Source organism: Microtus pennsylvanicus, chromosome 1 (genome assembly GCF_037038515.1).
Source record: "Microtus pennsylvanicus isolate mMicPen1 chromosome 1, mMicPen1.hap1, whole genome shotgun sequence".
NCBI classification, from domain to species: Eukaryota; Metazoa; Chordata; class Mammalia; order Rodentia; family Cricetidae; genus Microtus; species Microtus pennsylvanicus.
In genome coordinates, this window is record NC_134579.1 from 149237534 (window position 1) to 149251269 (window position 13736).

General features: G+C 39.5%; 1 pseudogene; it reads right to left on the minus strand.

Annotated features, from left to right (window-relative positions):
- Positions 1 to 7920: 7920 nt before the first annotated feature.
- LOC142857489 (vomeronasal type-1 receptor 4-like) lies at positions 7921 to 8861 on the minus strand (annotated as a pseudogene).
- Positions 8862 to 13736: the final 4875 nt, after the last annotated feature.

Below are 13736 nucleotides of genomic sequence, written 5' to 3' on the forward strand. Positions count from 1 at the left end.
CATTGGAAATGATATGTTTTTCTTAGTATCCAGTTGTTAACTGACCTATCACACTCCAAATATCAACACAGAAAGTTAACTAGGTAACACTTTGTCTTTTTAAGATTAGCTGGAATGAATATGGGAGTTTTGTCAGAAGGTTAAATCAGCAGCCTTCATATTGTTTAAGGCCCATTGTACTCTTCAACTTGAATCTGTGAGAGTCTACCCTCTGACCACCTGATGTGCAAAGGATCCAGGAAAAAGCTGTCAATAAAAATGCCCTTCTTGTGGCTTTCATCCTGTCAGTGGATCTTGGTGGTTTCACAGACACCTCTGTGTTTTACATTCTATCTTCAAGGAAATCTGAAATAGTTCCTGGCAATAAACTTGTTCCTCAGGAGGCCATGGTCATAACAGAACTGCTGTAGCCTGTTCCAATACCTGATAAAAATAGGCTTAATACCTTCCACCTCACACAAAAAATTATTTAAAATGAAGGATGGGTTTGGTGTCATTCTGAATTTTGCTTCCTAGTATTTTATTGAGAATTTTAACATTATCAGGGATACTGACTTGTAAATTTCCTTTGCTGTTGTTTTGTCTTTATCTGGTTTGGTATCAGTGTTATGCTGGCTTCATGAAAGAATTTGCAAAACTTTAATACATTCATTTTGGAAATCAGTTTTAGGTTTTCTCAAAAATGGAAAATGGAACTATTATTTGACCCAGGCATTCCACTCCTGGCTTTAAACCCAGAGAATTCCTTACCATACCCTAGAGGTACTTTAATATCCATTTTCATTTATGCTCTATTTACTATAACAAAGAAATATGGCCCACCTACATAACCAAAAACAGATAAATTGATAATTAAATGTGTGTTCTTAGGTAAAATTGACTATTGACTAAGGTGAAAGATGAAATCATAACATGTATTGGTTAATCAATGCACTTATAAGGGATGGTTCTAAGCCAGATCACACAATCTCAAAATGAACAAAGATCACATGGTCTCCTTCACATGTAGATCCTATTCCATAATATCTATGTGCACTTATGTAAATGGGTGTAAATATAACTTCAGTATATCATTTTAGAAAGGAGACAAAGAATAAAGAAAGCATCAGGTGATGAGAAAGTAAATGAATCCATGATTTATGAAAGAGGATATAAAGATAATTATTTTTCTATTTCCTACTCTGACAAGGGCACAAAATTGTAATTGCTAGTGGCGATGTAAAATCCTAAGCAAAGCTGCACTGCTTCAGCATGGCTATTCTAACTATAAAGGTTCTTTGACATAGACAGAATTTTGGCCTTGGGCAAGTGTTCCATGGAGAGGCTATTTCGTGGATGCTCTTTAATGCTTTTATTTCTGAGTTCATTACAATAAAGTGATTTTAGTTTAAAACAAAAGGCTATCACAATTTAACCAAAGATGCAGGGATGGCCAACATATAGCCATTAGTAACTATAATGCATCAAAAAAGCACTCAAAGACAAAAATTGCTTGATTATCATATTAGAGCCCAGAAAACCTTTGATTATTTTTTGAATATTTTATTGAAAATAGATCCTGTTCCCCTATGATATATCCTGATTACATTTCCACTTTCCTTTACTCCTCTCAGTTCCTCCCCACCTCCACTCCCATGCAGATCTACTCCCTTTCTGTCATTACATGAGAACAGGATTCTAAGGCATAATAGCAAACCATAACAAAATAAATACAATAAGATTAAAGAAAACCATCACATGGAAGTTGGACATGTCAAACCAACAAAAGAAAAACAGTCTTTCTGAAGGCACAAGAATCTGAGACCTACTCATTCACATATCAGAAATCCCATAAAAAAATTAAAATGAAAGATATACTAAATGTGCAGAGGTCCTGGTGTAAACCTGTGCAGGTCCTGTAATTTAGATTCAATCTCTTTTAGTTCTTATGATCTTTGCTCAGATGACTTAGAGAGAAATGTTTCCTGGTGTCATCCATCCCCTCCTGCTCTAATACTCTTTATGCCTCCTCTTCCATGAGGTTTTCTGAGCTCTTAACAGATAGGTTTGATGGAGACAACCCACTGTCAAGTCTAGGTGTCAGAAAGTATTTTTCTTTTTTTTTCAGAAAGTATTTTTCACAAAATCCAACATGCTTTCATCATAAATGTCACGGAGTGACTAGAAATGAATATCATAAGTCAGCATAATAAATGCAATATACCATAAACATACAACCAAATATTAGAATCCAAAATCATATAAATAAGAGTCACATAATTACTGGCCATCTCCATTTATATTTAATATTCAAAGGTATCCACAAATTTTCTAAGGGGATCCATAACTGGGGAATAGCATGCAAAACTTAAATCTTCAAAGACTCAAATACAATATAATTTTATTTAAGCCATATCAACAAATGGAACAAGCTCAGAGAAGAATATAGACAAGAGGAGTAAAGAAAAATGAGCACAGTAAAATAAAGGGAACTGGGTAGTACAGGACAATGGTGGACATGAGTTTATAAAAAGTGCCCTAAGGAGCTCACTCTTGTGATGAGGAAAAGGGAAATCTGGGGGTCTGACAAACCCTGCAACTACTCAGGCCCATTCCAACACCCACCCACCCAATCTGTGATCTGCTAGAGCAGGTGAAGGAACAGTCCTTCAGGCCCAAAGCATCAGGATTTTCACAACACAGGGCAACAGCAGGATAATCAAGAGAAGTTCCAGAGGACTAGAAGCAGACCAATGTCTCTCTGCAAAGAACACTTGCAAGTAAAGGTAAATGGATAAAGGTGTTTCCTGCATGACTCACCCTGTTAGCTGCCAGGATGAGACTGATGTTTTCTTTCTCATTGTTTCTTTTTTCTCTTAAATTTTATTTTATTTGAATGGTGTTGCAAGAGTAAAGGGTGGATAAAAAGGGATTGATAATGGGATATAAATGTGATGGAGAAACATGATGTGAATAACACAAAGAATAAATAAAAAGGAGGTAAAAAAGAAAAGAAGAAAGGTGCCACAAAGAAGATAACACAGGCTCTATCTGTCAAGAGTATGTATCAGTGTCACAGAGGAGTTGAATATGCTTCAGCTTAACCAGGAAAGCATATGGCCTGGAATGGGAAGGACATAGAGGTTAATATATTTGAGTTAGGAGGAAGCACAGTACAAGAGGATGGAAGACACAGATTATTGAAACTGGTCTGAAGGCTATGAAAACCACTGGTAAGGAATGTGGACTAACAAAACTGTAGAGTCACTCAACAACTGGAGGAAAAAGCAAACAAAAAATTGGAATAAATCAATAAATCTCTTAAAGAAAACCAAGAAAATAAACAGGTGATGCAGACAGTTCAAGATTTGAAGACTGAAATAGAGGCAATAAAGAAAATACAAACTGAGGGGATTTGGGATATGGAAAATCTAGATAAAAAAACAGGAACTGCAAATGCAAGCATAACCCACAGAATACAAGACGTGGAAGAAAGAATCTCAGGGGTTCAAGAAACTATAAAGAAAATAGGTTGATTGGTCGAAGAAAATGTTAAATACAACAAATTCTTAACACAAAACATCCAGGAATCTGGGACATCATGAAAAGACCAAAAGTCCAACTTAAAGGCACAGAAAAATATATTCAACAAAATCATACAAGAAAAAAACTTTCCCAACCCTAACAAGGATATCCCTATGAAAGTACAAGAAGTTTACAGAACACCAAAAAACTGAGCCAAAAAAAGCCCTTGGCATATAATAATAAAAATGCAAATCATAGAGAATAGAAAAGAATATTAAGAGCTGCAAAGGAAAAGGGCCAAGTAACATATAAAGGCAGACTTATCAGAATTAGACTTAACTTCTCAATGGAAACCATGAAAGCCAGAATGTCCTGGATGGATGTGATGCAAACATGAAGAGGCCACAGCTGCAAGCCCAGAATACTACACCCAGCAAAGCTATCAATTACCATCGATGGAGAAAACAAGATAGTTCATGACAAAACCAGAATTAAACAATACATGTCCATAGACCTTGAAAGAACAGTACTCAACTTCATATGGAAAAACGAAAAATCCAGGATAGCCAAAACAATCCTGTACAATAAAAGAACTTCTGGAGTCATCAAAATACCTCACTTCAAACTCTACTACAGAGATATAGTACTGAAAACAGCCTGGTACTGTCATAAGAACAGACAGGAGGATCAATGGACCTGAATAGACAACCTGAATAATCCACACTTCGAACACCTGATTTTTTACAAAGAAGCAAAAACTATCAAGTGGAAAAAAGAAAGCTTAATTAGCAAATGTTTTTGGCATAACTGGATGATTATCAACATGTAGAAGAATTAAAACAGACCCATATCTATCATCATGCACAAAACTCAAGTAAAAATGCATCAAAGACCTCAACATAAAGCCAGCCACACTGAACCTTACAGAAGAGAAAGTGGGAAATACACTTGAATGCATTTGCACAGGAGGCCACTTCTTAAATATAACCCCAGCAGCACAGACACTGAGAGAAACAATTATTAAATGGGACCTCCTGAAACTGAAAAGCTTCTGTAAAGCAAAGGACACGGTCAACAAGACAAAACAACAGCCTACAGAATGAGAAAAGATCTTCACTAACAGAGGTCTGATCTCCAAAATATACAAAGAACTCAAGAAATTAGTTATCAAAAGAACAAATAATCCAGTAGAAAAAATGGAGTACAGACCTAAACAGAGAACTCTCAACAGAGGAATCTAAAATGGCTGAAAGACACTTAAGGAAATGTTCAACATCCTTAGTCATCAGAGAAATGCAAATCAAAACAACTCTGAGATTCCATCTTATACCTGTAAGAATGGCCAAGATCAAAAACACTGATGACAACTTATGCTTGAGAGGTTGTGAGGAAAAGGGAACACTTCTGCATTGCTGGTGGGAATGCAAGCTGGTACATCCCCTTTGGATGTCAGTGTGGCGACTTCTCAGAAAATTAGGAAACAACCGTCCTCAAGACCTAGGAATACCACTTTTGGGTATATATCCAAAGGATGCTCAATCATGGCACAAGGACATGTGCTCAATTATGTTCATAGCAGTTTTGTTTGTCATAGCCAGAACCTGGAAACAACATAAATGTCCCTTGACCGAAGAATGGATAAATTAATATGGTACATTTACACAATGGATTACTACACAGCAGAAAACATAACAACATCTTGAATTTTGCAGGAAAATGGTTGAAGCTAGAAAATTAACAAGATCAGAAATGAAAAGGGGGACATAAAAACAGACACTGAGGAAATTCAGTGAATTATTAGATCTTACTACAAAAGCTTATATACCACAAAGTTGGAAAATGTAAAATAAATGGACTTGTTTTTAGATAAGTACCATTTACCAAAATTAAATCAAGAACAGGTAAACAATTTAAATAGTCCTATAAGTCGCAAGGAAATAGAAGAGGTCATAAAAAAACCTCCCAACCAAAAAAAGTCCAGGACCTGATGGTTTTAATGCAGAATTTTATCAGAAGTTTCAAGAAGAGCTGATACCTATATTCCTTAATGTGTTTCACATAATAGAATCAGAAGAGTCATTGCCAAACTCTTTTTATGAAGCTACAGTCACCCTGATTCCAAAACCACACAAAGACCCAACCAAGAAAGAGAATTACAGACCAATCTCACTCATGAACATCGATGCAAAATTTCTCAATAAAATTCTGGCAAACAGAATCCAAGAACACATTAGAAAAATTATCCATTATGACAAATGACAAAGTAGGCTTCATCCCAGAGATGCAGGGCTGGTTCAACATATGAAAATCTATCAATGTAATCCATCATATAAATAAACTGAAAGAAAAAAACATATGATCATTTCATTAGATGCAAAAAAAGCATTTGACAAAATTCAACACCCCTTTATGATAAAGGTTTTGGAGAGGTTAGGGATACAAGGATCATACCTAAATATAATAAAAGCAATATATAGCAAGCCAACAGCTAATATCAAATTAAATGGAAAGCTTAGATCCCAATCCCCAGACAAGAGATAGAGGGAGAGAGCAAGCCTGAGTCTGGTGTGGGCTCTTGAAACTGCAAAGCACACTGCCATTGACACACCTCCTAATCTTCCCTAAACAGTTCCAGCAACTGGAAGCCTCAAATATACGAAGCTACAGGGGCCATTTTCATATTCAAAGTCCAAAGGCTTTTCTGAGACTTAAAGCCATCTTTTCACTTTAACCTTCATAACATAAAAAGACAAATTACACACTCCCAACATCTAGTGACACAGAATATATATTACCTTTCCAAAAGGTAAGGAACATAGTGAGGAAATACAATACAGAAGAAAGACAAAATCCAGCAGGGCACAATCCAAATTCTGTATCTCTATGTCCAACGTCAAAGGCTTATTAGATGGCTCTTCACATCTCACACACAATTAAGCAGTGCTGAAGACAACACACTTATCTCTCTTGATTCCACACCATGTCTGCACCTCTCCTTGGCCAGCATCCTCTCATTCTGGCATCTCCAACATCCTGCGGTCTCCATGGCAATCCAGACTTCACCTTCATAGCTTCATACAAAGGTCTTCCTGGCCTCCATGCAGGTCCTCCACTGCTGCATGCTTGGTTGACATCAGTAGTTTTCCTTAATCTCAGAGGAAGTTTCCACAGTTCATATACTTCTGTATCCTTCATGACTCTAAAGGCAGAACCACATGTCAGATGCTGCCAAATTCTTAGGCTTCCTTGTCGGGAATGTAGCTCTTTCTTTGTATTACATCTGCATAAACTTTTTGCTGTTGTTTAGCCCTAGGAAATCCCTCAGGTTTTTTTTCTTTTTGCAGGTTGCAGGCTTAGCTGACTTGGATCTCACCCAAAGAGCACCACACCTTGTATTCCAGTCAGCAAGCAGCATTTTCATCTCTTTGATAACAGGGCTTGTCTCCCATATCATGTGCCCTGCTGCTCTTTTTCTCTTCACACTGAACATTTTGGATCTCTTTTGACCCCACCTGCTCTTTTTCAGAAGATTGCATAAGAGTGATCACTGACAAACACAGTCTTGGAATTTTCTCTGCCAAAGACATTCATCCAAAACTCTTCAATTTAGATTTAGCTTCTGTCAGGTTTTTAAAACATGAGCAAAAAAGCAACTACTTCTTTTAAAAAAAATATCACAAGAGTGGTCTGTAGTATTAGTTCCCTCTAAAATCTCTAGCTGGCTCTCCAGAGTCAGCATTACTCTTGGCAGTTCTGGCTTCCAAGCTCCTATAGGATGGTTTGGGAAACCCTACTTACAGCATTCAAATATTTTACTGGTCCAAAGTCCCAAAGTCTTCCATATTCCTCCAAATAATAGCATCGTCATGCTTGTCACAGCAATATCCCAACCCCCAATACCAACTTCGAATTTAGGGTTACTATTGCAGTCATGAAGCATGAAAAAAAATTTAGAAACATTAAATTGAGGGCTTTCTCAGCCTCAGAGGATTTGTCCATTTCCATTTTATCAGGGAATGTAGCATCAAACAGGCAGACATGGGGTAGGAAAGTAGCTGAGCAATTAACACTCTGATCCATAGGCAAGGGGCCTGGTTAACTTTTGGATAGAAGGTGAGAATTTTGATTGACATCCCATCCTCAAGGAAGTTCACCTTAGTCAGGATAATGCACAGAGCCCCCACAGCTTAGTTATCTCTAATGCTATGGTATTCTCCACAAAAACAATGAGTGGTGATTAACTCAGCACTCACATTATAAAGCATGGATTGCCTGTGTCCCAGACTAAATTGCAAACTGTATTGGGAGAAACTTTGTAGACAATCTGTGTCTACTCTGAAGGTTGATGTTGACAGTGGGTTCACAGAACAGAACTGAGTAGATGACATAGAAAGAGGAATGCAGACAGCACAGCTTTTAGAGCTCTCTGACTACACAAGCACAGTGTGTTGTCTGGTGAGAACAGGTACAGCGGAGACAGAAAAAGGAAGCATAGTGTTTGATCAGCAGAAAGGGGCAGAATGCTGGAAAGCACATAGCCATGGCTAAATTGGTATTTGACAGCCACTGAATGGTCCCATCGATCACAGACAGGTATGATGTAAAGGCAATGGAGAGTACATAGAAGAGAACAAAGCTGCTCGCTAGGGTGAGGATGCTTTGGGTGGCCCTGGTCACAGATGATGACTTAGAAGACAGGGATCTATGGATGTGTTGGACCCTCTGCTTGTGTTTGTGCAGGATAAACATCATATAGCCACTGGCCCACATCATCAATCCCAAAAACATGACATCATTGGATGTCAATAGAATTGCATTAAGTGCGTTAATTAATCTTCCAGGGTTCACACAACAGCACAGTATCCAAAATATTTTATCCCAGTAACATTTCTTCCAGCCCTTATGTCAGTTGTGTACAAGGGAATGAAGGCATATATCAACATCTGGAGGGCCCAGCACAGGCCCAGGGAAGGACCAATGATCCTGGGGGCTCTGACCTTGAACTGTGCCCATTTGGAATTACTGGGGCTGATGGTGATGGCCTGAAAGACACTCAGCAGGGATGTGGAGCCAAGGGATACTCCCCTGGCAACTCTATGAAAATATAAAGTAAGTTTACATGAAACATAATCTAGAAAGTAAGCCTTACTAAAATCAGCTGTTGTCTGGGGGATTCCTTTGCAGAGAACAATGAAGTTGGCTATGGTCAAGTGTTTGACAATCATGTCTGTGGGTTTCACCCTGATTCCAGAGAAATCAGCAATGATAAAACAAGAAAGTAAGACTGAGTTCCCCAACATTCCCAGTGCTGTCTGGGACAAGAAGATGAAGTGCACAGTCAGGTCTCTGGAGGCCATTCTGTCACGGTCTTGGGTCGCTGCACAACAGGCGCAGAGAGCACCTGTTACACAAGTTGCACTGTTCTCTTCTTAGCATTTCAAACACTGCACTGCATAGTCACTATCATCTTAGCTTCATAAGTGATGTTAAAATGTTTCTTTCCAGTAAGAAGTTTCCTAGGTTTTAACAATTCCTGTTGTTTGATTTGCAGATACTTAACCAGACATTGTGGTAAAAGCTGATCTTCATATTGCTATCAATAGATGTTAGCATTTTCAAGTACTTTAGAATTAACAGCTGGTTTAAATTCCACAGTGTACAGGGTGTAATAATCAAGCTACATTCTGACGAGTGTCCTGGATGCAGATACACTACAGGTTTCCAAGATCCCAGCAACTAGTAAAAAACAGAGACTTATTATAAAGGAAATTGTCTGACTCCAGAGAAAATAATAACCCCTAAGATTCCGTTAACAACCGATAACTGCTAGAAAAGAGGAAGTCTGCTTCTTTTTAAATGTGTCCCCTAATAGGTTGACCATGAGCCAGTGGATGGTAACTCTCCCAAAAGCAGGTGGGCAGGACAAACTGTGCTTTATGGGCTGAAAGCTTAAAAAGATACGAAGATGGATGAATAGAGAAAGATGGTAAATGTGGGAGGAGGAGGTATGAAAATGATCAAAATATATTACACAAATTTCTCTAATGATAAAAAGTGAGAAAACATGATAGAGAATAATAAAAGCACAATAAAATTTGAGAATGAAAAATAGAGAGTAATAACAACCAAGAAAAGAAACTAGTGACCATCAGATATCAGGAAAGAAAACATTTGAATTCTTCTTTGTCAGAACACTCACAAGGAACTGAATTTGCATATGTCCGTGTATACATATACATGCTTATGCTTGCCTGTAAGTGTTTTCAAATTTACTTTCTAATCTTTTAACATATTGCATATAACTTAAAATATAACCCTATAATACTTAATCAAGTATACAAAAAAGGAAATAACAAGGACCTTGTGCGTGTGTTTAAAATAGGGTGCAATGACAATCTCTGTTGAGATTCTGCACCTTGTTGTACTAAAATTAAAGCACAATAGATACAGCATGGAAACACTGAACAATAGCATTCATTTTTAACTGTGGGATATAAAATTTAATGAATATAGTGATAAATGTTGCAGAAATTGACAGATATTAAATACTGTCAGTTCAAGATGCAATGGGTACCTAACACATAACCCAATAGTAATTGACACATCTGTTTGATTCAAATATGATATATGTGTTGGGGATGGTGACACATGCCTTTAATTCCAAGACATTTTAGGTAGAGTCAAAAGGATCCCTGAGACTTTGAGGCTGACCTGGTCTACATAACAGGCTCCAGAACAGCTAGGACTATGTAAAGAGACCCTGTCTCAAAACTAAATGAATAAAAAGTAAACTCTGGAGGCCATGAACATCTGTGTCTGGGGGACATTAAAATAGCAGGGGCCTCAGACCTTAGTGATATGAGGTGGCATTCATTCATTTAGAAAAATGGCCACAGACTTGAAATTTGGATATTGAAACAGTGTTTTACCACTTACTCCTCTTTTCACAGCCCAGAACAAGAAGCCCTCTAAACAAATATTAATTTCTCACTATGCCACTTTATACAGGCATTTCCAAAAAGTGAAAATAAAATAGTCTGCATATATAAAAAGCTCCAGGGGGAATTAGAGTTGTCAGAGGCCATCAAACACCTCTCAAACTGTTCTTGTTAATAACTAAACTCTGGAAGAGATTTTCCAGGCCAGGGAACAGGGTCCGAGATTCCCCCCCCAAAAAAATAAATGCAGGTGCATTCTGAGAAACAGTCACAAACTGTTTTAGTCACCAGGCCCTCCACATTACTGTAAACAAATACATTGTCACTGTCTTGGAAAAGAACACCAAAATATCAAAATCCAGAACAGTGTCTCAGCTCCAGTCCCCATCAGACCATGTTGGGTTCAGGTCTTGGGCTTATCTTCCCATTACAAGCATTTAATCCATACAGGAGCTGTTCACTGAAAGAGGAGGATCAGTTCAGAAGTCGGCACTCACCCACCTTCCAGACACTGCCCTAGCTTCTGCAGACTGGATACCTGAAGGAAAGTAACTCACCTGTGTAGGTAGGATTCTTCTGTGATGCTGGTTGCTAGATGTAAACTCAGAGGCCAATGGGACCTACAACCCTAATATGACTACAAAGTTGATAGCCTCCCCAAAGCTGAAGGTTGAATTTCTCTGAGCTCTTCCCCCAAGAGGGATGACAGAATCATGTCACAATGAGGAACAATGACATTTAGGTCAAGGGAGTTGACATCACCTTTCTCATCAATAAGCAAGAAAAACTTTTCACTGAGTAATGAACATCGCAGAGGGGAAGTTAGAAGGGTGAAGTGATTCTTTTCTACTGTGATGTCAGAGGCGGAGAGTTCAGGTAGCAGAAGCAGATGGGCAGTGTATTCTAGGGAGCAGGAACTGAGGCAAAGGGTGAAGTAAGAAGTCCACCATATTGCAGAGATGCATGAGTTACATTACATTCCATACATTTACATCCTATGACACTGGAAGTTTTGTTGGACCTCCCGGCCAGAATTAATGCACATTGATCCATTAAGATTTAAACTGTTTATTTATGGCTAGAAACCAATTATGAGTGAGTACATCCCATGTAATCTTTTTGGGTCTGGGATGCCTCACTCAGGATAGTGTTTTCTATTTCCATCCATTTGCATGCAAAATTCATGAAGTCATTGTTTTTTACCACTGAGTAGTACTCTAATATGTATATATTCCACACTTTCTTCATCCATTCTTCCATTGAAGGGCATCTAGGTTGTTTCCAGGTTCTGGCTATTACAAATAATGATGCTATGAACATAGTTGAACAAATGATTTTGTCATATGATAGGGCATCTCTTGGGTATATTCCCAAGAGTGGTACTACTGGATCTAAGGGGTAGGTTGATCCCGAATTTCCTGAGAAATCGCCACACTGATTTCCAAAGTGGTTGCACAAGTTTGCATTCCCACCAGCAATGGATGAGTGTGCCCCTTTATCCACAACCTCTCCAGCAAAGACTGTCATTGGTGTTTTTTATTTTAGCCATTCTGACAGGTGTAAGATGGTATCTCAAAGTAGTTTTAATTTGTATTTCCCTGATCGCCAAGGAGGTTGAGCATGACCTTAGGTGTCTTTCAGCCATTTGAATTTCTTCTGTTGAGAATTCTCTGTTCAGATCAGTGCCCCATTTTTTAATTGGGTTAATTAGCATTTTAAAGTCTAGTTTCTTGAGTTCTTTATATATTTTGGAGATCAGACCCTTGTCTGTTGCAGGGTTGGTGAAGGACATTGAGCATGTAATTTGTGATCCTAGAGAAGCTAAATAAGAAGGTGAACCCAAAGAAAAACATATAGTCATCAGCCTGGGTATGGGAAGTAGACAAGATTGCCGGGGAAAAACTGGGAACTTGGGGGTGAGGTGGCATGGGACTAAGGGCAAATGGGGTGAGAAACGTGAGAAGGGGAGAATGGGGGGAGCTTGGGGGAATGGGATGGTTGGGATAAAGGAAGGGTGGATACGGGAGCAGAAAAATATATATCCTAATTAAGGGAGCCATCTTAGGGTTGGCACGAGACTTGACTCTAGAGGGGCTCGCAGGTGTCCAGGGAGATGTCCCCAAATAGTACCTTGGGCAACCGAGGAGAGGGAACCTGAAATGACCCTATCCTATAGCTGTAGTGAGCCGGACAGGATCGCCATTACAAGATGGCGCCGACATCCTATCTTGTTTGTTACAAACAACTCCATATTTGGCTATGGCTTTGAGAGCTGCGCTCCCCGCTTCCCGCATGCGCGGTGGATGTAGATTCTTGAGCCTATCCCAATGCGGTCTGGTGTCAGCTGTTGGTGGCAGCCAATCACAGGGCGACCCGTGTGCCAATTCCCTAGTTAAGCAGCTGCCTAAGTGCACCCCCTTCCCTTCGCTTCCTGCTCCCCTTCGCTTCCTGCTGCCTCTCCCCTATGCTCCCTGCCCCTTTGCTCCCTGTCCCTCATTTTCCTGCCCCCTCCTTTCCTGCTCCCCATCAATCAAGGGCACTCCAGTAAAGCGTGATCTGAGTGGAATCCTGGTGTGGTGGTCGTTCTTCCGTCACCGGTCAAGAAGTCCGCCACAATAGCAATACTGATGAATATCTTGCATATCACCGTAGAACCTTCATCTGGCGATGGATCGAGATAGAGACAGAGACCCACATTGGAACGCTGGACTGAGCTCTTAAGATCCAAATGAGGAGCAGAAGGAGGGAGAACATGAGCAAGGAAGTCAGGACCACGAGGGGTGCACCCACCCACTGTGACAGTGGAACTGATCTGTTGGGAGCTCACCAAGGCCAGCGGGACTGGGACTGAATAAGGATGGGATGAAACTGGACTTTCTGAACATGGCGGACAATGAAGGCTGATGAGAAGCCAAGGATAATGGCACTAGGTTTCGATCGTAATACATGAACTGGCTTTGTGGGAGCCTAGACTGTTTGGATGCTCACCTTCCTGGACCTGGATAGAAGTGGGAGGACCTTGGACTTCCCTCAGGGCAGGGAATATGGAATGCTCTTCATTCTCAAGAGGGAGGAGGAAGGGAGTGGGGGGAGGGGGCGATGTGTGGGAGGAGGGGGAGGGAAATGGGAAACAGGGAGGAGGCGGAATTTTTTTTCAACAACTAAAAAAAATAATAAAAATTTAAAAAAAAAAAGATTTAAACTGTTATCCCACTGGGCACTCAGCCTGTTTTTTAAACCTGCCTTTAAGAGAACAGTGCAACAACCAACATTACTTACCTTGGATTTTTCATG